Consider the following 25,922-nt stretch of genomic DNA (forward strand, 5'->3'; position numbering starts at 1 on the left):
TCTCAAGGACCGGGCGTAGCCACACTCGGTTCAACTAAAGTTGGAGAAACTGACACCCGCCAACCACCTATGTGCAAAGCACGTCGGTAGAACCAGTCTCGCGTAAGCGTACACGTAATGTCGGTCCGGTCCGGTTCATCCAACAATACCGCTGAACCAGAGTATGACATGGTGGTAAGCAGTATGACTTGTATCGCCCACAACTCACTTGTGTTCCGCTCGTGCATATAACATCTACGCATAAACCTGGCTCGGATGCCACTGTTGGGGAACGTAGTAATTTCAAAAAAAATTCCTACGCACACGCAAGATCATGGTGATGCATAGCAACGAGCGGGGAGAGTGAGTCCACGTACCCTCGTAGACCGAAAGCGGAAGCGTTAGCACAACGCGGTTGATGTAGTCGTATGTCTTCACGATCCGACCGATCCAAGTACCGAACGTAGGGCACCTCCGAGTTCAGCACAAGTTCAGCTCGATGACGTCCCACGAACTCCGATCCAGCATAGCTTTGCAGGAGAGTTCCGTCAGCACGACGGCATGAGGACGGTGTTGATAATGCTACCAATGCAGGGCTTCGCCTAAGCACCACTATGATATTACCGAGGTGGAATATGGTGGAGGGGGGCACCGCACACGGCTAAGAGATTAAGAGATCAATTGTTGTGTCTAGAGGTGCCCCTGCCCCCGTATATAAAGGAGTGGAGGAGGGGGGAGGGCTGGCCCTCCTATGGCGCGCCCTGGAGGAGTCCTACTCCCACCGGGAATATGATTCCCCCCTTCCAAGCAGTAGGAGTAGGAGTCAAGGAAAGGGAAAAGAGATGAGAAGGAAGGAGGGGGCGCAGCCCCTCCCCCTAGTCCAATACGGACTAGGCCTTGGGGGTGGGGTGTAGCCTCCCCTCTCTCTTTCCCCTAAAGCCCAATAAGGCCCATATACTCCCCGGCAAATTCCCGTAACTCTTCGGTACTCCGATAAATACCCGAATCACTCGGAACCTTTCCGATGTCTGAATATAGTCGTCCAATATATCAATCTTTACGTCTCGACCATTTCGAGACTCCTCGTCATGTCCCCGATCTCATCCGGGACTCCAAACTACCTTCGGTACATCAAAACACATAAACTCATATTACCGATCGTCACCGAACTTTAAGCGTGCGGACCCTACGGGTTCGAGAACTATGTAGACATCACCGAGACACGTCTCCGGTCAATAACCAATAGCGGAACCTGGATGCTCACATTGGTTCCCACATATTCTACGAAGATCTTTATCGGTCAAACCGCATAACAACATACGTTGTTCCCTTTGTCATCGGTATGTTACTTGCCCCAGATTCGATCGTCGGTATCTCAATACCTAGTTCAATCTCGTTACCATCAAGTCTCTTTACTCGTTATGTAATGCATCATCCCGCAACTAACTCATTAGTCACATTGCTTGCAAGGCTTATAGTGATGTGCATTACCGAGAGGGCCCAGAGATACCTCCCCGACAATCGGAGTGACAAATCCTAATCTCGAAATACGCCAACTCCACAAGTACCTTCGGAGACACCTGTAGAGCACCTTTATAATCACCCAGTTACGTTGTGACGTTTGGTAGCACACAAAGTGTTCCTCCGGTAAACGGGAGTTGCATAACATAGTCATAGGAACATGTATAAGTCATGAAGAAAGCAATAGCAACATACTAAACGATCAAGTGCTAAGCTAACGGAATGGGTCAAGTCAATCACATCATTCTCTAATGATGTGATCCCGTTAATCAAATGACAACTCATGTCTATGGCTAGGAAACTTAACCATCTTTGATTCAACGATCTAGTCAAGTAGAGGCATACTAGTGACACTATGTTTGTCTATGTATTCACACATGTATTATGTTTCCGGTTAATACAATTCTAGCATGAATAATAAACATTTATCATGAAATAAGGAAATAAATGATAACTTTATTATTGCCTTTAGGGCATATTTCCTTCACCAAAAGGACTCCATCTCTCAACCTAGTCGTCTTTCGACCTTTAGGTTAGATCTATTGCCACAAGTACTAGCTACAACGGCTCTACAACAAGTGCTCATGTTGGCTTGGATCTCCAATGCCTAGTATTGCGTTCTAACTCTCCCCCAATGCTAGCACGACGGCAACCTTCCACCATGAATCCACCATTCGAGAAGCCCGAAGGGAAGACATATCGAGAAAGTAGCTACCTAATAGCTCGACGCAGAACCAACAAGCTAGCGCCACTCCCTCACTACTGCAGAAAGCAGAAAGCCTTCATGGCGGGTAGTCCTGTTTGTGAAGCAAGTGCCACATTAACGTTGTGTATTGAATATTTAAGGGTCGAAACAACTTATCCTTTTACATGTGAAACTAATGTGTGTACATTAGGGGGTGTAAAGAGGCTAAGGTAATACCACAACTTTAAAGTGACAAAGTGACGGTAATTAGAAAGGGGTTGGAAAATAAATTGAGGCATCGTATGGGCGGTGAAAAGTACCGGAAGAGAATGGTGAGAAAGAGAGGGAAAAGAAATAAAATGCAATAAGTAAACATAAATGCAATGAAAATAATAATTAATAAAATTAAGTTAGCATGTCTAATAAAGTTTTGTAAAAATAGGTAAATTATAAGTCGAGTTTATTATGCTGGGCACTCGGCTTATATTTAGTATAAGCCAAGCACCTTAGGCCTACACTCGGCTTATAGTGTACGTCGTCATGGAGCTATCAACCACATCCATGATGGTCACGTGGCAGAAAATTGTACCAAGTCTTTCTGAAAGCCGTAATCATTCTTGGCTATATGCATAGTTTCATCTATAAAAGGGGCGTGTCCTAGAGCCGTACTCGGCTTATTGTTAGGTACGTCGAGATCTCTTTTTTTTACCATGCATTTTGTATTGTATATCATTTATACCATTAGTTGTGTCTCACTACTCAGTTTTGTCATTAGAAATCACAACTGCTCAAAAATACCATCGTTCCTTGAGATGTTTTCTCAAAAATGGCATTAGATATCTCAAAATGCCATCGTTCCATTAGATGTTTGCTCAGAAATGCCATTAGACATCGTTATTGTTAGGTCAAACTCGTTGACCATGTTTATGACAAAAATACCCTTATACCCACATGTCAGCTCTCTCTATCTCACAATTGTAAGTGTGGACCCCACTTGTTAGGAGTAAGCAAGAGAATAATTTTAAAGAAAATAAGAACATTGTTGGGATCAAATGGGACCCACACTTTATTGTAGTGAGATAGAGGGAGAGCTGACATATTGGTCTATAGGTATTTTGGTCATTCTGACATGGCAAACGAGATTTGAGCTGACAATCATGGTGTCAAGTGGCATTTTTGAGCATGCGCCTAACGAAGTGATGACATTTTTGAGCAGTTGAAATTTTTAGTGGCAAAACTGAGTAGTGAGACACAACCGTTGGCATAGATGATAAAAACCCTACTCGGTTTAGTGTCCTTTAAGCCGAGTAGCATCTGATAAAAGACCTCATTTTTTTACCATGCATTTTGTATTGTATACTCGGTTTAGTGTCCTTTTAAGCCGAGTACCATCTGATAAAAGACTCTCGCCTTACCTCTTGGTACAACGTGTGTTTTTCCAGTAATGAATCTAACTCAAAATAAATATACGACTAATATGTTGCCACGCATATTGCAGGCCACTGTGCTACCTGCTATGAAATACGGATGGGGATGTGCACATAACTAATTATTCAAAATAAATTAACAAACAGCACTACATCCAGAACGCAACGGGTGAAAAAGACCTGAGGTGCTTAGACACCGGACATGACCTAGTGCTACGGTCGAAGATCTCCAGCTCTCCCTTGCGGCTGTGCCTAAGGCGAAACGTGGTGATTCGGAGCAGGCGACCATGGAACTCCATTCCCTTGACACAGTCCACAAGGCAGAACCTGGCATTGCCCATGGCAGTGAGAGTAGGCCCATGACCATGATCAACCGCCTGCTGCTCCTCACTCCACAGCTTGTCCTTGGCGATCTTCCAGTCGAGCTGCTGCTGCATGGCCATGGCGCCAGCTGCCGTGCCGCTACGGGAGGCGACTCGGCAGGTGCCAATGTGGCCGTCCTTGTCAAGCCCAACCCAGGCGTCCAGGTCACCGTCGAAGTAGCCTTGGCCCTTGAAAGGCAACGCCCACTCCCCGTGGCACCTCCATTCGCCGTCGCCGTTGTTGAAGGAGAAGGTGCGGGCGCATGGACCGCCGGTGCGGCGACACGGCCCTTGGAAGGCGGACACGAAGACGGTGCGTCCGTCAGGGTGCGTTGCGTAGGAGTTTACCCTTTCGTCGACGTCGAAAGGCGAAGGCGCGACGCTTCTCCATGACCAGTCATGGCATGGGATCACACGGCTCGGATCCTTGGCAGAGGAGGAGGACATCACCTCGACGGACTGAGGCCTGACTTGAAGTAGTAGGCGAACGCGCACAGCGCGTCGGCGGCGGGCACGAAGACGCTGGCGGCACGGAGCAGCGCGTCCGGCAGGGAAGGGCCGGCGGCCAGCCCCGCGGTTTGCGTGTCGTACGCGAGGGTTGCAGGGTGTTGGCTGCTCACCGCGAGGATGTGGGTGCCCATGGTGGTGAAGATCATGCGAATATATGGCGCCGGCGAGACCAGGCGTTGGGCAGGGTGGTCACTGAGGATGAGGGCTGGGCTACTGTCGTCGTCGTCGTCGACGTCGATCTTGCGGATGGTGTAGCCTCCGTCCCAGTCGTCCAGCACCAGGTAGAGGTGCTTCTGCCGCTTGTGCTTTTTCAGCTTGGTGCTCGGCTGCCCTTGCGCCTGCCGCTTATGCATCCTAGTTTCTCCTCCAGTGATCAACTCGCCTGAGCTCATCTTCTCTTGGCTCGTCATTGAACCGAGATTTGATTTTGATTTTTGAGACGCCTGCCAATCAATCAAAAACAGTGCGAGATCTGAAATAGGTGCGCGGTGGGTTTGCAGTCGATCTGGAGTAATCTGCCGACGAGTGGTGTATTTGTGGAGCCTCCTTGATTGCCTAGTTCAAAACGAAGTCGGAGAGAATTCCGAAACCAGTTCGGGGGATAGCTGGGCTGCTGCTGTTGTTTCGTTTGCTGCGCTGCTGCAGTTTCTTTTTTCGTTTTTTTCTGTGTTGTTATTTGTCGGGTTTTCTGTTTTGGTCCTTTTTTCTCTTTCGTTATTTATAAATTTATTTATTTATCTTTCCTTTTTCTTATTATTTTTAGTTTTGCTAAGTCTCAGTCGATACTACCTTTCTTTGATTTTGCATGGAAATTTGTGCACAATTTTATTTTTGCTTCTCACATGCTATATCACTTGACTGAGACTTGATTAAGTCTCAGTCGACTGAGACCTAGCCACGCCCTATTATTTTCACCTTTTTATTTTTCCTTTCCTTTCTTCAACAAATGGCCTTGTTGGGTTTAGTCCCACATCGGTTGTGGGAGAAGACATAACACGATTTATAAGGGTGGGGGAGAGGGCCCAAGGCCTGTCGTAAGTCGATGTTGCTCTTCAGCTAGGTCTGGTTGACGCATGTGGGTCGGAAACACTAGTGATAGCGGACCTGGATTGCGTAACAGGTCTTAGTTTTTTATCTTTCGGTAATTGTTTTCTTCAGAATTTTTTATTTTCAATAATTTTCTGCACTATAAACATTTTAATAATAACAACAAATGTCTTCTAAATTCACATTGATCATTATTAAAATATGTGATGAATATATTTCTATATAAATTGAACTTTTTTCTGCTTATTTTTGGTTTTGGTTTTTACCCTTTTCCTTATTTCAAGTTTATTTTTATTTTGCAATACATGTTTTTGTTTGAAAATAAATCACAATTTTATTTTTTGGAAATTTCAGACAATGTCAGTGTGTTTCAGGAATAAATCAGAATTTTTAGAAAAAGTTACCGTCCTCAATTTTTTGTTAACAAATTCAACAAATGTTTGGGGATTTATATAATTATTTGTGTTTTTGAGAAGTGTTCAGAATTTCCAAAAATGTTCCCATTTTCAAATTTTGTACACAAATTCGGATTTTTTGTCGTTTTTCATTTTTTGGGATTTTTCAAAAAAAATGTTTATGTTTTTCAAATTTTCTGAAATTTCAAAAAAAGTGTTTAAAATAAAATTGTTTATTTTTTGTAAAAAAGTCCAAAATTTAAAATTGTATTTGCATCTATAAACAAAAAACTTTGTATATTATGCCATCATACATTTATTAATTTTTCATCATGTGACATTAATCCTTGTGTGGCTTGTTCGACACCGTTGTCCCGCCTCCCCACTATTACAGCATCGAACAACATTGACCCGATCACTGACTGGCCAGCATCCACTAGTCAAAGATGAAGCTCTTCACTAACAGGCCACGAAATGTTCATCATTGATGACTATCATCACTAACCGGCCAGTACAGGGGTCACTGATGATGAGTCATCACCGATCGCCTATATTATAGACCGATCACTATTGACTTGTGAGTCATGTATCACTGAATGACCACAACATTAGGTGGTAGTCATTAGTGACCGACCTGTTTTACAGAGTGGTCACTGATGACTCGTACTTTATCACTGACCAGCCATTCCAAGTGGAGCCGACCTTTTTAGTGACTGATCAATGTTGACATTTTAATTAAATATTCGCTAATGACTAGAAATGCACTAAATGACTTAAATAGTGGTTCGACGCATTGCGGTCGGAACATAGTCTATGGAAATCAAGAGTATGTATGTGTTGCATGTGGTATATAGGAATTTTTGTGTAGTATATATCACTTCTTAGATAGTACGTATGAACAATTTTTTGGTGGTGGTTGTGACCGTGAGGATGTTGAAGACTGACATGATGGATGCCAAGATTGAAATGTTGCGCCAAGGTGTGGTTCGGCGCATCGTGGTTCTCTGCACGATGATGAGCGACACCATCTGGGTGTAAACAACGGAGTAGAGCTAGACACGAGGGTCGTTAGGATGCTCTTCACTTGCTCCACCTGTGTCATCGTGCACAACTTCCACTTCTCGCGCATTTGGCTGCAAGTGGCGAGCTTGGAGTTGGAGTCTGCGGTTGTGAGTGTGGCTTCGTTGAGGAACTTGAAGCCTTTTGTGTGCAGAATACGTCTTCCTTCCTGCCCTCGTGTCATTTGTGCGAAACTTCATTGCATCAGAGTTCTTCTTCTCATCGCCTTCATACAGGATCTGCATGTCAAACGACACGCTAGACTTCCAGTTCCTGCAAACCGCGGATACGACCTGCTAGATACCGGTGATCATGTTGTCGCATGGATTTGCGTGGCAGTATTATCAAGGAATAGTAGCAAGGTGATGGTCGTGACGGCGCAGGGGATCGAGAACGCTAACACCCACTGGTCGTTCTCTTCTAGGTAGCTAAGGAATGTCTCAGAGAAGATCGAGATGATAGTGCGCGCCGGGTAGAAGAGTGGCTGAAGAAGGACCTCTCGGAGTGCTCCTTGATGGGGTCCTCCTTTTTGACTTAGTCGGTGTTGAAGGTGGTGAGTCGGGCTTGTAGCCATGGGGCCATTGCCCCCCCCCCCTTCCCAAACAAATTTATTTCGAGGCTGGCCGTGCAAGTAGGCTACATAGCACACTTCTATTTGGAATCTTATAATTTTGTTTTCACCAACAAGATTAATAAAACACATGTTTCCCTACCATCATTTTTATGTGTACTATGGTACACTAGCACCCCCGCATACTTTTTCCCTTTTCCCTGGGGCATGAAATACACTTCCCATCTTCCCTTCTCTCGGAGTTAGATTTTTCTCGGGCCAAACGGCGATGAAGGGTGAGTCCGGAGGCGAAGGAGACCTCGAGATGAGAGTGATTGCCATGGCCGGAGAGAAGGGTTGATCTGGGCCAAATTTAACATAATACACTAGGTTAACACTCAGCTACTCGAAATGTCAGGCTATCAAGCATCAACATGATAAGAGTTATCATTTAGGTTCATATATTGTTCTAGTCGGAGCTAGCAAGCTAGCAGTGCCAGTTCCGACTAAGCAGCCCGCTTAAGTCGCTGTTGAGCAACCATAAGCGCTATGCACCATGAGGGCGTTCAAAAAACAGAGACCAGGTTCAAGAGCCCTACAAAGTTCGGGGTTTTACGCGTCGATGTTAGGGAACAATGCACTAAGAGCGGGGATATGGAGGTGATACGTGTTCAAAGCACCCCTACCCCTATCAAATCCAAATATGTGGAGGTCGACAAGAATTACTCCTCTGGTCACTTACCCCCGCCGGTGGCAGTGAATGTTAGAAAACATTGTACATACAATATACATTATTGTTAAACCGTATATTGTGCAGACATGATTGTGTGCGTGTGTTGTAAGTCAAGGTTGTTAGGTTACTGAGATTGATCTCTATCTCTGTATAAATTGACTTGGAGATGAATCCTTCAACAACCCTCACACCCGTCATATCCCTCTGTACCCATGCTATTATATAGACACACATCACATCCCTACGAAAGCATACGCTTCCATCGTTTTTTAGTGAAGACTTACCTACAAGGAAGGAAGGGGTACCCCTATGGCTGTCGTGCCACCGTCATGCAGCCTTAGACCAACTCTGGCCCCACTTGATGTGCCAATAGATGGCACACAAATCTCCTACATGCATCCCATGCATGATGAACCAATGCTCACAGCCTAACATTGAAGGCAATTAGGTTGTCCACTTTGCTGAGCCCATTAAGCGAGGTAAGCATCTATATTTACTTGTACAATGCCCATGCGTTGCCATTGGCTTCTTCAAAATTGTATTAGTTGCATATATAAACATAGTGCATGTCAAATTTCACATGTATAATAAAGATAGCGAGTAACAAACCAAAAATTATTGAAATCCACTCCGCTTGCAAAGTATTTCGATAAGAAATCAAATTCAACAACATATACTATCAGGTCTGATGCAAAAAATGTGGTACAAAAGTATAGTATTGTTTATTGTGCACTTCATTACAAATGATAGATAGCACACATATATCTTCTTATGCTTAAGACCGATCTTCTCACGAAGCATGTCCATTGTTATTGTCCATTAACTGAAGAGAACACATGGAGGATTTTGTTCCCTTAAACCAAGTGTTCCAAGATGCTACAGCCAGAAAATTGATTGCATTATGCAAATACATGAAGACATGAGGTCTTCAAATGATAATTTTTACCCTTTGTAAAATGATGCATTATTTTGTTGTATGTAATTTAGGATGAACCAAAGGTCTTCCACATATATTTTTCCGAAGCCAGGGGCTTACCTACAAAGTACAAAGAGCCCGATGGCTTGCTCATAAAATACCTTAAGCTAGAGAAGTAGAGAGCTAAACTGAAATTTATAAATAGACTTATGCAACATTGGCATGGAATACAAGGGCTATCTTGCATGCAAAGATAAGCATGAGGGCTTAATAGAGAAATGTAGTTTCTTACCATGAATAACTGAAATTGGAAGGATCAAATTGCAAAGATGCCAAAGGGATAGATTTCCCCCAATTCCTTTCCATATCTTGTTCGTGCGTGGTAGCCCATAGCCACCGAAAACCACTGACGCTATGCAGGCGAGCCGGCCGAAAGGCCATCGCGGTTGCGCCACAGGGAGTCGCCACAAGGCTGAGGACGGCCATTTCTAACCTGAAGGGTGCTGTCACTGCCGTAGTCGTCCGTGCCGAGGGAGGCAGCTGGCCCACAGATTCCATTGATGTCAGCAACGGCTAGGAGGAAGGAAGGACAGGCTCGTCGTGCCGTGATACGTCTTTAACGTATCTATAATTTTTCATTGTTTTGTGCTATTATATTATCTGTTTTCGATGTTTTATATGCATTAATATGCTATTTTAAATTATTTTTGGGATATATTAACCTAGAGCCCAGTGCCAGTTTCTGTTTTTTCCTTGTTTTTAGCTTCGTAGAGAAGGTATACCAAACGGAGTCCAAACAGAATAAAACCTCCGCGTTGATTTTTTCTTGGACTAGAAGACACCTAGGAGACTTGGAGATTAAGTTGGAAGAGCCACGAGAAGGCCACAAGGGGGAGGGCGCGCCCCCTGCCTTGTGGGCCCCTCATGACTCCCCTGACCTAATTCTTCTCTATATTCACATATATCCCCAAACCACCAGAAGTATCCACTAAAACACTTTTCCACCGCCGCAACCTTCTGTACTCGTGAGATCCCATTCAGGGGCCTTTTTCGGCATCCTGTCAGAGGGGGATTCAATCACGGATGGCTTCTACATCAACTCTATTGCCCTTCTGATGAAGCCTGAGTAGTTACCTCAGACCTACGGGTCCATAGCTAGTAGGTAGATGGCTTCTTCTCTCTCTTTGATTCTCAATACCATGTTCTCCTCGATGTTCTTGGAGATCTATCCGATGTAATCTTCTTTTGCGGTGTGTTTGTCGAGACCCAATCAATTGTGGATTTATGACCAACTTCTCTATGAATATTATTTGAATCTTCTCTGAATTCTTATATATATGATTTGATATCTGTGTAATTCTCTTCGAACTATCGGTTTAGTTTGGCCAACTAGATTGGGTTTTCTTGCAATGGGAGAAGTGCTTAGCTTTGGGTTTAATTTTCAAGTCAAATTTTCTGAAGTTCGATTAAGTGTTGTCTGTGGGGAAAGATTGACCAAGTTTATGATCAAGCATGGAATGGAATGTATTTTCACAACCTATTCAATTGGTATTGTCGATGTTGAATTTACATAAATTTGGTCAAACTTTATAAAAATTTAACTTAATAATACAATTATAATTTACGGAGTAAAAGGAAATGGAGGGTGTATGTCAATGTTTGTCTGCAAATCATACTCCGCGCCCTGGGGCACTCATTTTTATTTTCTTTTTCACTTTCACTTTTTATTTTCTTCATTTTAATAAACCAATTTTTCATTTTGCTTTGTATGTAGTTCATATTGAAATCTCTGCAAAAATTTATATTTAAGAACAGAGGGAGTATAAGCCAAGGTCTGTAATGTGTTTTTTCAGTAATGAATTAACTGAAAAAAAATACGATTAATATTTTTTTTGAACACACGCATATTGCAGGCCACTGTGCTACCTGGTATGAATACGAATGCGGTTGTCCGCCGCACTTTAATTGAACCAGGTTGGAGAGAAAAGTACGCATTGTGCACACAACTAATTATTCTCATGCCCAGGAGGATGTCAACGCAGAGAATACCATGATGGCAACGGAACGGGCTCAGATCGCGGCTGAGTTGGAGCGCATAAGCCAAGCAGCTTTAGGCCTACACTCGGCTTATAATATATGTCGTCACGGAGCCGTCAACCACATTCATGATGGTCATGTGGCAGAAAATTGTACCAAGTCTTTCTGGAAGTCGTAATCCTTCTTGACTATATGCCTAGTTTCATCTATAAACGGGGTGTGACTTGGAGCCGTACTCGGCTTACTGCCAGGTATGCCGAGATCTCATTTCTTTACCATATGTTTTGTATTATTTTTTTTAAAGAAGGATTACCCCTGCCTCTGTATTAAAATGATGTATGCGGCTCTTTTATTAAGCAAAGTACCCAAAAATGTCTGTGATCCAGAGCAAGCTTAAACAAAACATGAATAAAAAAACAAAGTACCACTGATAAAAAGACTCTCGCCTTACGTCCTGGTGCAAGGTGTGTTTTTCCAATAATAAATCAACTCAAAATAAATATAGGATCAATATGTTGCAACGCGTATTGCAGGCCACTGTGCTACCTGGTAGTATGAAATACGAATGGGGATAGGGCCAGACATCGGTGTGGTAGTTCGCAACCGCAAAGCGCGCTACACGCGAGGCGTTTTTCCCCTGCCTTAGCCGCCGCCACAACCAGGCGACTAGGGAGGCGAATCTTTTTCCACCGATCTCCACCGGTCAGGATGTTGGCACCCTCTCCCTCCAGCTGCTGCTCCGGCAGCAGGAGGGAGGGGAGACCCCGTTCCTTCACTCTGTAGTTAGGATTCGGATTTGTAGGTCGTGGTGCGTTATTTAGATGGTGGGAGCAACGCCCGGGCGAATAAATCTGCCTCAACTCCATACCCACATTGGCGGTACTCATCATGGCGGCGTCTCGGAGTTGATGGCATCGTGTGTTTGCCGATCCTTCAGATCGGCGGCGTTAGGGTTCATGAATGGTGTCGGCGAGGCGGCAACGGTGACTCCATCAGGTGTGTCTCTTCTTCTGCTCTATCCCCGTTGCTGCTGCATTGTCTCCGACGTCATGGTGGAGTAGGGAGGTTTTATCATCCAGGAGTACGCGCAGATGGTTGTCTACGCAAGTGACAGCTGGAAGATGGTGCATCTTGTGTTGGGTTTGTGGTTGAAGGCTGATAGTTCTGGTTTCCTCCTCCGGCGTCATAGTTGTGTGGTTTTGCTTCCAGCCAGCTACTTTGGATGTCCGTAAAGCTGCTGATCAGCGATGGAGCCGCGTCGAACTCGGGTGAAGAGATGATCTATCTCCTTTTACTTAGTGGAGAGGGACATGCGCTGATTTTTTACATAGAATTATCCTATCTTTTCAGTCCTGTAATGTCGATGTTTACGTGGCTTGTATCTGAATTTTTATTTTATTAATGAGACACATATTATCATGAAAGTTAAAACGAATGGGGATGTCCGTGGCGTAGATTTCGCCGCCGCACTTTAATTGAACCAGGTTGGAGAGAAAAGTATGCATTGTGCACACAACTAATTATTCCCAGGCCAAATAAACAGCACTACATCCAGAACGCAACGGGTGAAAAAGACCTGAGGTGCTTAGACACCGGACAGGACCTAGTGCTGCGGTCGAAGATCTCCAGCTCTCCCTTGCGGCTGTGCCTAAGGCGAAACGTGGTGATATGGAGCATGCGGCCATGGAACTCCATCCCCTTGACACAGTCCACAAGGCAGAATCTGGCATTGCCCATGGCAGTGAGAGTAGGACCATGATCAGCCGACTGCTCCTCCTCACTCCACAGCTTGTCCTTGGCCATCTTCCAGTCGAGCTGCTGCTGCATGGCCATGGCGCCAGCTGCCGTGCCGCTACGGGAGGCGACTCGGCAGGTGCCAATGTGGCCGTCCTTGTCAAGCCCAACCCAGGCGTCCAGGTGGCCGTCGAAGTAGCCTTGGCCCTTGAAAGGCAACGCCCACTCCCCGTGACACCTCCATTCGCCGTCGCCGGTGTTGAAGGAGAAGGTGCGGGCACATGGACTGCCGGTGCGGCGACACAGCCCTTGGAAGGCGGACACGAAGACGGTGCGTCCGTCAGGGTGCGTGGCGTAGGAGTTCACCCTTTCGTCAAAGTCGAAAGGCGAAGGCGCGACGCTTCTCCATGACCAGTGACTTGAAGTAGTAGGCGAACGCGCACAGCGCATCGGCGGCAGGGACGAAGACGTTGGCGGCACGGAGCAGCGCGTCCGGCAGGGAAGGGCCGGCGGCAAGCCCCGCGGTTGCCGTGTCGTACGCGAGGGTTGCTGGGTGCTGGCTGCTCACCGCGAGGATGTGGGTGCCCATGGAGGTGAAGATCGTGCGAATATATGGTGCCGGTGACGTGAGACTAGGCGTTGGGCAGGGTGGTCGCTGAGGATGAGGGCTGGGCTACTGTCGTCGTCGTCGAGGTCGATCTTGCGGATGGTGTAGCCTCCGTCCCAGACGTCCAGCACCAGGTAGAGGTGCTTCTGCCGCCTGTGCTTCTTCAACTTGGTGCTCGGCTGGCCTTGCGCCTGCTGCCGCTTATGCATCCTACTTTCTCCTCCAGTGATCAACTCGCCTGAGCTCATCTTCTCCTGGCTCGTCATTGAGCCGAGATTTGATTTTGATTTTTGAGACGCCTGCCAATCAATCAAAAACAGTGCGAGATCTGAAATAGGTGCGTGGTGGGCTTTGCAATCGATCTGAAGTAATCTGCCGACGAGTGGTGTATTTGTGGAGCCTCCTTGTTTGCCTAGTTCAAAACGAAGTCGGAGAGAATTCCGAAACCAGTTCGGGGGATCGCTGGGTTGCTGCTGTTGTTTCGTTTGCTGCGCTGCTGCAGTTTCTTTCTTCGTTTTTTCTGTGTTGTTATTTGTCGGGTTTTCTGTTTTGGTCCTTTTTTCTCTTTTGTTATTTATATTATATATATTTATATCTTTCCTTTTTTTTTATTATTTTCAATTTTGCTAAGTCTCAGTCGATACTACCTTCATTTGATTTTGCATGGAGATTTGTGCAAAATTTTGTTTTCAGTTTTTATTTTTTTCTTCTTACATGCTATATCATTTGACTGAGATTTGATTAAGTCTCAGTCAACTGAGACCTAGCCGCGCCCTATTATTTTCGCTTTTTATTTTTCCTTTCCTTTCTTCAACAAATGATGTTAGTTTTCTATCTTTCGGGAATGGTTTTCTTCCGAATTTTTCATTTTTAATAATTTTCTGCACTATAAACATTTTAATAATAACAACTAATGTCTTCTAAATTCACACTGAGCATTATGAAAATATATGATGAATACAATTTTATATAAAGTGAACTTTTTCTGTTTATTTTTCGTTTTGGTTTTTACCATTTTCCTTATTTCAAGTTTATTTTTATTTTTCAATGCATGTTTTTGTTTTAAAGTAAATCATAAATTTATTTATTTTTGGAAATTTAAAACAATGTCATTGTGTTTCAGGAATAAATCAGAATTTTCAGAAAATGTTACCGTTTTCAATTTTTTGTTCACAAATTCGACAAATGTTTGGGGATTTAAATACTGTTTGTATTTTTGAAAAGTGTTCAGGATTTCCCAAAATATTCCCATTTTTATTTTTTTTACAATATCGGATTTTTTGTCGTTTTTCATATTTTGGGATTTTTCAAAAAAATGTCTGTGTTTTTCCTTTTTTGTAAAAAAGATTCAAAATTTAAAAATGTATTTGCATCTTTAAACAAAAAACTTTGTATATTATGCCATCATACATTTATTAAATTTTCATCATGTATTAGAAACAAGGCTTATAACGCATCTACTAATGTGTATTGTGTAATTCAAATTTCATCGTGTATTTATGGAAATAGTCATGCATTTTTAAAAGTATTTCATTTTTAAAATGTACATTTTAATCTATTTGTCGTGTATTTTAAATATGCTCATCGTGCACCAATTTTAGTAGACCCCGTGAGGAATGGTGGTGAATGTTATTGTTGATGTTTCAGTTATATCTGAGGTGTCACTGGGCTGAAGTGGATTGACGATTTGAGTACCTGCAAGAATTACGAAGCAGTGATAGTTGTAAAACAAAGGATTAAAGATTAAGTAAGGTCATAAGAAAGTAATTAATGTTATGAAGCAATGACAATGAGATGGTTAAGCTTAAGACAATTCATTTCACGGTAAATAATGGTAATTGTCTCTCATTGAATGGTAATGTGACATTAATCCTTGTGTGGCTTGTTCGACACTGTTGTCCCGCCTCCCCACTATTACAGGAGCAAACAACATTGACCCCATCACTGACTGGCCAGCACCCACTAGTCAAGGATGAGGCTCTTTACTAGCAGCCCACGAAATGTTCATCACTGATGACTATCATCACTAAACGGCCAGTCAGTGGGTTACTCATGACAAGTCATCACCGATCGCCTATATTATAGACCGGTCACTATTGACTCGTGAGTCGTGCATCACTGAATGACCACAACATTAGGTGGTAGTCACCAGTGACCAACCTATTTGACAGAGTGGTCACTGATGACTCGTACTTTATCACTAACCAGCCGTTCCAAGTGGAGGTCAGTGATGACACGTCATCACCGACCTTTTTAGTGACTGATCAATGTTGAAATTTAAATTAAATATTTGCTAATGCCTGGAAATGCACTAAATGACTTAAATAGCGGTTTGACGCATCATGGTCGCAACATAGTCTATCAAAACCGAGAGTATGTACGTGTTGCGCATGGTATATAAGAATATTTGTGTAGTATATATCACTTCTTAGGTAGTATGAACTATTTTTTGGTGGTGGTTGTGACTGTGAGGATGTTGAAGACTGACATGATGGATGCCAGGATTGAAAAGTTGCGCCAAGGTGTGGGTCGGCGCATCGTGTTTCTCTGCACGATGATGAGTGACACCATCTGGGTGTAAACGACGAAGTAGAGCTAGACACGAGGGTCCTTAAGATGCTCTTCACTTGCTCCACCTATGTCATCGTGCACAACTTCCACTTCTCGCGCATTTGGCTTCAAGTGGCGAGCTTGGAGTTGGAGTCTGCGGTTTGTGAGTGTGGCTTTGTTGAGGAACCTGAAGCCTTTTGTGTGCAGAATAAGTCTTCCTCCCTGCCCCCGTGTCATTTGTGCGAAACTTCATTGCATCAGAGTTCTTCTTCTCATCGCCTTCGTACAGGATCTGCATGTCAAACGACACGCTAGACTTCCAGTTCCTACAAGCCACGGATGCGACCTGCTAGATACCGGTGATCATGTTGTTGCAGGGATTTGCGTGGCAGTATTATCGAGGAATAGTAGCAAGGTGATGGTCGTGACGGCGCAGGGGCTCGAGAACGCCAACACCCATTGGCCATTCTCTTCTAGGTAGCCGAGGAACATCTCAGAGAAGATCGAGATGATAGTGCGTGCCGGGTAAAAGAGTAGCTGAAGAAGGACCTCTCGGAGTGCTCCTTGATGGGGTCTTCATTTTTGAACTAGTCGGTGCTGAAGGTGGTGATGTCGGGATTGTAGCCATGGGGCCATTGCCCCCCCCCCCCAAACAAATTTATTGATTTACATAAACACATAATATTTAACACTATTTGGGCCAAATTTACATAATACACTAGATTAATACTCAACTACTCACAGTGTCGGGGCTGGCCGTGCAAGTAGGCTACATAACACACTTCTATTTGGAATCTTATAATTTTGTTTTCGCTAACAAGATTAATAAAACACATCTTTCCCTACCATCATTTTTATGTTGGACATGAGAGAAGTATACTCCCCATCTTCCCTTGTCTCGGGGTTAGATTTTTCTCGGGCCAAACGACGGTGAAGGGCGAGTCAGGAGGCGAGGGAGACCTCGAGATGAGAGTGATTGCCATGGCCGGAGAGGAGGGTTGATATGGGCCAAATTTAACATAATACACTAGGTTAACACTCAGCTACTCGAAATGTCGAGGCTGGCCATGCTAGTAAGCCACAGGCTATCAAGCATCAACATGACAAGAGTTGTCATTTAGGTTCATATGTTGTTCCAGCCAGAGCTAGGAAGCTAGCAGAGCCAGTTCCGACTAAGCAACCCGCCAAAGTCATTGTTGAGAAACCGTAGGCGCTGTGCACCATGAGGGCGTTCGAAAAAACAAAGACCAGGGTCAAGAGCCCTACAAAGCTTGGGGTTTTACGCATCGATGTTAGTGAACAATGCACTAAGAGAGGGGATATGGAGGTGATACGGGTTCCAAAAAGCACCCCTTACCCCTGTCAAATCCAAATACGTGGAAGCCGACAAGAATGACTCGTCTGTTCACTTACCCCCGCCGGTTGTAGTGAATGTTGTTGGGGAACATAGTATTTCAAAAAAAAATCTACGGTCATGTAAGATCTATCTAGGAGAAGCATAGCAACGAGCAGGGAGAGTGTGTCCACGTACCATCCTAGACCGAAAGCGGAAGCATTTAGCAATGCGGTTGATGTAGTCGAACGTCTTCGCGATCCAACCGATCAAGTACCGAACGCACGGCACCTCCGCGATCTGCACACGTTCAGCTCGGTGACGTCCCTTGAACTCTAGATCCAGCTGAGGCCGAAGTAGAGTTCCGTCAGCATGATGGCGTGGTGACGGTGATCATGAAGTTACCGGCGCAGGGCTTTGCCTAAGCACTACGACGATATGACCGAGATGTAAAACTGTGGAGGGGGGCACCGCTCACGGCTAAGAGATTATCTTCTATGTCTTGGGGTGCCCCATTGGCCGCGTATATAAAGGAGGGAGGAGGAGGAGACCGGCCTAGGAGGGGTGCGCCTATAGGGGGAGTGTCGGTGTCAAAACCGGCGGATCTCGGGTAGGGGGTCCCGAACTGTGCATCTAGGCGGATGGTAACAGGAGGCAAGGGACACGATGTTTTTACCCAGGTTCGGGCCCTCTCGATGGAGATAAAACCCTACTCCTGCTTGATTAATATTGATGATATGGGTAGTACAAGAGTGGATCTACCACGAGATCAGAGAGGCTAAACCCTAGAAGCTAGCCTATGGTATGATTGTTGTTCGTCCTACGGACTAAAACTCTCCGGTTTATATAGACACCGGAGAGGGCTAGGGTTACACAGAGTCGGTTACAATGGGAGGAGATCTTCATATCGTATCGCCAAGCTTGCCTTCCACGCCAAGGAAAGTCCCATCCGGACACGGGACGGAGTCTTCAATCTTGTATCTTCATAGTCCGGGAGTCCGGCCAAAGGTCATAGTCCGGCCATCCGGACACCCCCTAATCCAGGACTCCCTCAGTAGCCCCTGAACCAGGCTTCAATGATGACAAGTCCGGCGCGCAAGTTGTCTTCGGCATTGCTAGGCGGGTTCCTCTTCAAATTCCCTGTACCCGTCGAATAGTGTCCGGCTTCTAGTGCGTGCTGCCCTCCTCAGCTTCTGTGCCCCATAATGACCATCTTCCACGTGTCAAACGAATGCGAAAAGCCAGGGGATTTTTTTTTCATTTACCCCCTCGGTTGCGTTCATGAACTGCCCATAAAAGAGACGGGGATTTAGATCCAATTCACATCATCTTCCCTCCGCGAGCCTTCATCAGAGTGCCTTCGACAGAGATCCATTCCATCATGGCCGGTCGGTGCAGCTCCTCCTCTCGCCTCTCCAGCCCTCGGCCCGGAGATTGGGGGCGGTGTTTCGTCCCGAATAGCGAGCTAGTAGTGCTTCAGTCCAAGGGGCTTCTTCCCCCCCAGCATATATGGTCCCAGTTCGAGCCGGGATTGCTACCTATAGCGGCGGAGAGCAGGAGGAGAGTGTCCCCAATCCCTCTCAAGGAGAGCGGGTATGCCTAGTCCCTTATTTGATGAGAGGACTCGGATTTCCAATTCATCCGTTTCTCCGAGGGTTGCTGGAGTTCTACGGCCTCCAGCTACACAACCTCACGCCCGCCTCCATTCTGCACATTGCGGGCTTCGTGGCCCTCTGCGAACTGTTCTTGGGTGTTGAGGCCCATTTCACGCTGTGGAAGAGGTTGTTTTGCCTCGTGCCCCGTTCTCAGGAGGGGTCTATTTATCAAATGGGCGGAGCCGAACTATGGCGCATCGCCGGGACCGGATATCAATCCGGTACCCCAAAGAGGACGTCCGAGGATTGGCCCTCGGAGTGGTTCTATATAGATGACGTCCCCCTGCCGGACCCTATACGGATCGGCCTCCCTGAGTTCAATAATGCTCCGTTGAAGAAGTGCCTGAGCTGGCGCCCGCGGAACCCTCAGAGGGAAACTGACAGGGACGTCCTTTACCTGATGAGCCGGATAAGGTTGTTGGCTTATTCCGGACTGACCATGATCAAGGTCATGGCCATATGCATTACGCGAGGGGTGCAGCCGCTTCAATACAGAGGCCACCCCATGTGGGACTTCAACGGGGAGGACGACGCCACCCGGTGCGGTCGTAAGGGGCCAGATTCGGCCGCCACTTTAACGAGAATCTTATCCGCTTTGTACAAGGGAGAAGAAGAGGAATTCCTCCATGCCAACCCGGAGGGCGGATTCTCCATGTACAATCCTCCCAGTTGGGTGAGTGAACATTTTCACCTGCCGACCCGCTTTCGAAATTCCCGTAATTGAGTACATAGTCTAACAATGTTAACACAGGAGCTGCGCCAGACTGTGAAGGAGATAAATAGCCCTCCTCCACAACCCAAGGACCCGGAACGGTCCCTCGATCCGGACTCCCAAGAGGATCCGGACTTATGTGTGGAGTTAATTGATGGGGTGTTTCATCAATTGAGTAGGGATAACACCCTAGTGACCATTACGTTCGACTATCCCGAACTACTTCCAGCCTGAAAGGTAACCGAGACCGAAGTCCTAGTATTTTTAAGGAGATCCATCCATGCTTTATCTTGAATGCCGTGAACTAATAGTGTTTCGTTTCGCAGGGTAAATCCTTGAGGCGGAAGGCCGAGCCCGCGGTGGGCAGCCAACAAGGGCCGCTGAAGCCAGGCGGGCCAAAAAGAAGTGCGGACCAGATCGAGATTCCGGCACAATGGTATGGCGTGCAAATTTAACGCCTAGGCTTTATGCCCTTGAGTCTACTAACGCTCATGATTTTCTTAGAAAGAAGAGAGCCCACCGGACTATATCCGCCGGCCAAGGTTCAAGGCCGGGTCCGGACGCGGAGACGGGCACGGGGCGCACCTCAGGCATTCCTCCGACAGAGGATGCAGACGGGCTATCTTCCACCAATTCAGAGGTAGAGAGTGCCCTGAACCACACGCATTGCCGGATTGTTCTTCGTGACGCATGTTTTTCCCCAGAGGCATTGGACGCCTTTAATACAGGAGATGCGTATCTCCATGCCGCTCAAAATGGTCTAGCCAGAGCCATAGAGCAGTATGTAAAATACATACAGGTGAGTAAAATTGAAGGTTATATATGTCAGTAGCCCCGAGACTTGAAACAGTGAAGATAACTGTTTTAAGGATCATGTGCGATGCAGTGTCTTACAAAGAAGAATACGCAACTGTCCCAGGAGCTTGAGGAGTGCAAGGCCCAACTCGAGGCCGCACTGGCCACTTTAGAAAGGAGACGCCCTCAGGTAATATATGCTTCGAAAGATAATTCCATTATGAAGTGCGGCAGGTGTGCAACTCTGACTATAATAGTGCAGATGGGGCCGGAGTAAATCCGGACAAGCAACAACTCCTATGCCAACTAAAGGCCGGCGAGAGCGTGCTGACGAGGGTGAGGCAAGAGAAGAACAAACTTCAAGATGCCAATACCCAGCTGGGCGAGGAACTAAAGGATGTTCGTATTCAGCTGTCTGCTTCCGTAAAGGAGAATCGGCGACTTCGACGCGGCATTTTTAGTAAGTGCTTGAACGAATCTTCAAAAAAAGAATATGGCGAGGAAGTTAATTAACAGAGCTATGTCTGTAGGTCTGCTGACAGGTCGTCCTGCGGAGGAAATTCCCGGTTCAACGAGAGACCTTCTTCCCGAGCTGTTGCAACTGCACAAACGAGTTCGACAGGCAATGCAGAGCGTCATTCAGGCTATGTGGCCATCCCTCTCCATGCCCGAAGGCCTTGGGGAGCTTACAAATAAGCTGGAGGGAGTGCGGCAGCACTTCCGGTTGTGGAACATATCGGCCTATCGTCAAGGTGCCAGGGAGGTCTGGGCCATGGTGAAGACTCGGCACACGAAGGCTGACCCAAACCACATGGCCGAGGTCGGCCCTATGGGTCCTGACAGAGAGGAGATCCCTGTCAGCTTAGTATATGTCCAGGTAGAGCTGGCTGCAAAGTATTCCCAATAGGACTGTAAATTAGACAGCCTGTTGGATGGTTTGAAGAAGAATATACCAAGTCGGATTGACTCTGTAATTTAAAATGACATGAAAAATGCCTTCTAGCCGGATTGTAGATCGTTTGTCATTGCGGACCTTTTCGCTTCGACCTCTGGACCCTATAGTCCGGAGTGTGTCCGAATACCCTTTCGATTATGTAAGAACCGAGGCATGCATGGAGACAAGGCGTAGGGGTCATAATTGCTTTAGCAGACAAGTGCCCAACTAGTTATGTTATATTACATGGTTAGTAAGAAACATCTTCCAGGGAGAATAGTTACGTTAGGGGTTCCTTTCCCTGGGAGGCATGCCCTAAAGTGCATGTCCGAACTGCTAAAAAGAGCAGAAAAGCATCTGGGGGCAGATAAATAAACACGAAAGATCATCTTTTAGTTCACCGACCGAATATTCCCTTAAGAACGCTAGCTTTCGGCTTCACCCAGTCTGAGGTACACATCCGGCTGACCCGGCAGTAACAATCACAGAGGTGCTCCCTTTACCTCCTAGTCGAACGAACGGGAACGTAGGGGTAAGCACAGGAGCCAGGCAACCCAGCTTGGCCAAAACTTAAGTCATATCGATGCATATAATGATGCATAAAAGGTTCATGCAGAAGTGTCACACATGTTTAGGGCATGAGGCCCGTTTTATATAAACTTTTGATAAAGAAGCCCCCAGGTATGTTGAGCGTGGGTGGCGCGTCAGGTATGTGTGAACAATGCACATGCAAGCCCCTAAGGGCTTGGGAGAAAAAAGGTAGGGAGAGGGAGGGAAATCCCAGAGAGCTAATGTGAAAAAATAAAAATAAAAATAAAAAGGGGATAGAGGAAGGAGACGAACACGGAGTCCGGCTCTAGGCGTAGAATCTTCGTAGGCGTGCTGCGTTCCATGGGTTCGGCTCGAGTCGGTTGTCCGATGCGTTTCGCAGACGGTACGCTCCACTAGTCAGTACTTGGTCGATTATGAAGGGACCCTCCCATTTGGGCTTTAGTTTGTCCTTTTCTTGTCCAGCAGGCGTAGAACTAGTTCGCCAACGTTATAAGTTTTGGCCCGTACTTCTCTGCTTTGATATCTTCGAGCCTGCTGTTGATAGAATGCGGAACGAGTTTTTGCCACGTCGCGCTCCTCCTCCAATGCGTGCAAGCTGTCCTGCCGATCGAGCTCGGCTTCTCTTTCTTCGTACATGCGCACTCGAGGTGAGTCATGAATTATGTCGCAGGGCAGTACTGCCTCTGCGCTGTATACCATAAAAATGGTGTGAATCCGGTAGTGCGATTCGGCGTGGTCCGCAGCCCCCAGAGTACGGAGTCAAGCTCCTCTACCCAGTGCGTGTTAGATTCCTTGAGGGATCGCACTAGTCTGGGTTTGATGCCGCTCATAATGAGACTGTTGGCTCGCTCGACTTGACCATTGGTTTGAGGGTGATAGACTGAAGCGTAGTCGAGCTTAATGCCCATGTTTTTGCACCAGACTTTAACTTCATCGGCCATGAAGTTTGTGCCGTTGTCAGTTATGATGATGTGGGGACGCCGTAACGGTGTACGACCCCGGATATGAAGTCTATCACCGGTCCGGATTCGGCCGTCTTTACAGGCTTGGCCTCTATCCATTTGATGAATTTGTCCACCATGACCAGTAGATATTTTTGCTTTTAGGTTCCTCCTTTAAGGGGTCCAACCATATCAAGCCCCCAGACCGCAAAGGGCCAGGTAATGGGTATAGTTTGTAGGGCGGTAGGCGGCATGTGGCTTTGGTTGGCGAATAACTGGCAACCGACGCATCGCTGCACTAAGTCCTGAGCGTCTGCCCGAGCCGTTGGCCAATAAAATCCGGTACGGAAGGCCTTGCTTACAAGGGCCCGGGCTGCGGCGTGGTGCCCGCCAAGTCCGACATGAATTTCAGCCAGAAGGTCTCGCCCTTCCTCTTCGGAGATACACCTTTGAAGGACTCCGGTTGTGCTTTTCTTATAAAGCTCTCCCTTGTGGACTTTGTAGGCTTTAGATCGCCGCACTATGCAGCGGGCCTCGTTTTGGTCCTCGAGGAGTTCCTGCCTAGTTAGGTAGGCTAGGAATGGTTCTATCCACGGGGCAATGACTGCCATTATTGTGTGGGCTGACGGTGTTGTTTCGTTGGCGGAGCCGTCAACTGTGTTAGAGTGTTCGGTTAGGGGCAGTGCGGTTGTGTCCGGGCTATTGTTTCCGGACTCTCCCTCCCATGATACGGATGGCTTGAACAGCCTCTCTAGGAAAATGTTGGGAGGGACGGCATCGCGCTTGGCGCCGATGCGTGCCAACACGTCTGCTGCCTGGTTATTCTCCCGGGCTATGTCATGAAATTCGAGCCCCTCAAACCGAGCTGACATCTTTAAGACGGCATTGCGGTAAGCTGCCATTTTCGGATCCTTGGTGTCAAAGTCTCCATTTATTTGGGATATTGCAAGGTTTGAATCCCCGTGGACCTCTAGGCGCTGAATGCCCATGGAGACTGCCATCCGGAGACCATGTAGAAGGGCCTCGTATTCAGCTGCGTTGTTGGAATTCGTGTACATTATCTGAAGTACGTATTGGACTGTATCTCCGGTTGGGGACGTCAGAACGACGCCAGCCCCCAGGCCAGCCAACATTTTGGAGCCGTCGAAGTGCATGATCCAGTTGGAGTATGCGCCGTACTCTTTAGGGAGCTCGGCTTCAGTCCATTCAGCGATGAAGTCGGCCAAAACCTGCGACTTAATAGCTCGCCTTGGCTTGTAAGTTATGTCGAATGGGAGGAGCTCGATGGCCCATTTGGCAATCCGGCCCGTTGCGTCGCGGTTGTCTATAATATCATTAAGAGGTACTTTCGATGCCACTGTTATTGAACACTCTTGAAAATAGTGTCGTAGCTTCCGGGATGCCATGAACACCGTGTATGCTATCTTTTGATAATGCGGGTACCGTGACTTGCATGGAGTTAGGACAGTGGACACGTAGTAAACTGGTTTTTGAAGAGGGAACTTGTGTCCCTCCGTTTCTCGTTCGACGACGAGCACCGCGCTTACAACTTGATGGGTTGCCGCGATGTATAATTGTTGGGGAACATAGTAATTTCAAAATTTTCCTACGCACACGCAAGATCATGGTGATGACATAGCAACGAGAGGGGAGAGTGTTGTCCACGTACCCTCGTAGACCGTAAGCGGAAGCGTTAGCACAGCGCGGTTGATGTAGTCGTACGTCTTCACGATCCGACCGATCCAAGCACCGAACGTACGGCACCTCCGAGTTCAGCACACGTTCAGCTCGATGACGATCCCCGGGCTCCGATCCAGCAAAGCTTCGGGGATGAGTTCCGTCAGCACGAAGGCGTGGTGACGATGATGATGTTCTACCAGCGCAGGGCTTCGCCTAAGCTTCGTGACGATATGACCGAGGTGGAATATGGTGGAGGGGGCACCACACACGGCTAAGGAACGATCCGTAGATCAACTTGTGTGTTATGGGGTGCCCCCTGCCCCCGTATATAAAGGAGGGAGGGGGAAGGTGCGGCCGGCCAAGGAGGGCGCGCCAAGGAGGAGTCCTACTCCCACCGGGAGTAGGATTCCCCCCCTTCCAAGTAGTAGGAGTAAGAGTCAAGGAAAGGGGAAAGAGAAGAGAAGGAAGGAGGGGGCGCAGCCCCTCCCCCTAGTCCAATTCGGACTAGGCCTTGGGGGGCGCCCAACCTCTCCTCTCTCTTCCCCCTAAAGCCCAATAAGGCCCATATACTCCCCGGCGAATTCCCGTAACTCTCCGGTACTCCGAAAAATACCCGAATCACTCGGAACCTTTCCGAACTCCGAATATAGTCGTCCAATATATCGATCTTTATGTCTCGATCATTTCGAGACTCCTCGTCATGTCCCCGATCTCATCCGGGACTCCGAACTCCTTTGGTTCATCAAAACTCAAAAACTCATAATATAACTGTCATCGAAACCTTAAGCGTGCGGACCCTACAGGTTTGAGAACTATGTAGACATGACCTAGAACTATTCTTGGTCAATAACCAATAGCGGAACCTGGATGCCCATATTGGCTCCTACATATTCTACGAAGATCTTTATCGGTCAAACCGCATAACAACATACGTTGTTCCCTTTGTCATCGGTATGTTACTTGCCCGAGATTTGATCGTCGGTATCCAATACCTAGCTCAATCTCGTTACCGGCAAGTCTCTTTACTCATTACGTAATGCATCATCCCGTAACCAACTCATTGGTCACATTGCTTGCAAGGCTTATAGTGATGTGCATTACCGAGAGGGCCCAGAGATACCTCTCCAACAATCGGAGTGACAAAACCTAATCTCGAAATACGCCAACTCAACATGTACCTTTGAAGACACCTGTAGTACTCCTTTATA

The sequence above is a fragment of the Triticum aestivum genome, chromosome 6B, assembly GCF_018294505.1.
Source record: "Triticum aestivum cultivar Chinese Spring chromosome 6B, IWGSC CS RefSeq v2.1, whole genome shotgun sequence".
Lineage (NCBI taxonomy): Eukaryota > Viridiplantae > Streptophyta > Magnoliopsida > Poales > Poaceae > Triticum > Triticum aestivum.